The sequence below is a fragment of the Neophocaena asiaeorientalis genome, unplaced genomic scaffold (assembly GCF_003031525.2).
Source record: "Neophocaena asiaeorientalis asiaeorientalis breed wild unplaced genomic scaffold, Neophocaena_asiaeorientalis_V1.1 scaffold78, whole genome shotgun sequence".
NCBI classification, from domain to species: Eukaryota; Metazoa; Chordata; class Mammalia; order Artiodactyla; family Phocoenidae; genus Neophocaena; species Neophocaena asiaeorientalis.
Genome location: NW_020175018.1, coordinates 16914520 through 16915218, shown reverse-complemented (window position 1 = coordinate 16915218; position 699 = coordinate 16914520).

The following is a 699-nucleotide window of genomic DNA, read 5'->3' as shown; positions in this document are numbered from 1 at the left end:
AAAAACAGAATGGCTGTCAGGGTACAGAATGGTCGTAAGTGTATCCTTGTTGAGCCTGGTGACGGAGTGGCTGACAGTTGCCACCACGCTGACCAGCATCACGAGAATATCCCACCGCATAATCCATAGCCAGCCGGGGAAAGATCAAAATTTACAATTCGAATTGCGGTTTCTACTGAATGCCTATAGCTTTCGCCTCATCCTAATTGTATCGGGTTTCTCCCCGGCCCTTGTTACAGCTCCCTTATTTACCCTGAGGGGGCCTTCCTTTTTGTCCCTCTGAATGCCCCCTCCGTCGCCACGCCTCTACCACCACCCTCTGCGCTTGGCCTACACTTGGAGACATATAAGACGGTCCCCCTGGGGCTCCTGGAGTCCCTAGGATGAACCAGGGTCAATACAACTCCGACAGGCCTTGGTAAGAAAGTATGGCCAACTCCCTTCACAGAAGAGGAAACAGAGGCTCCGAGGGATTCCGGGAGCCGCTCACGGTCTCCAGGCCGGCGTGCCGGCCCCAGGGGCCCCGAGCAAAAGAGTGATGATCCTAACCCGGAAAGTAAGTACGACGTCCAGCTGGTTTCCCATCCGGTGATTGCTTCGAGGCTCTTCCAGAAACAATTAAGTTTTTCCCTCAAATCGTTTCCCTGATTTCTCAAGCCCGCACCCCAGCCCAGAGTTCCCTGACCCGCGCTCCTCCCC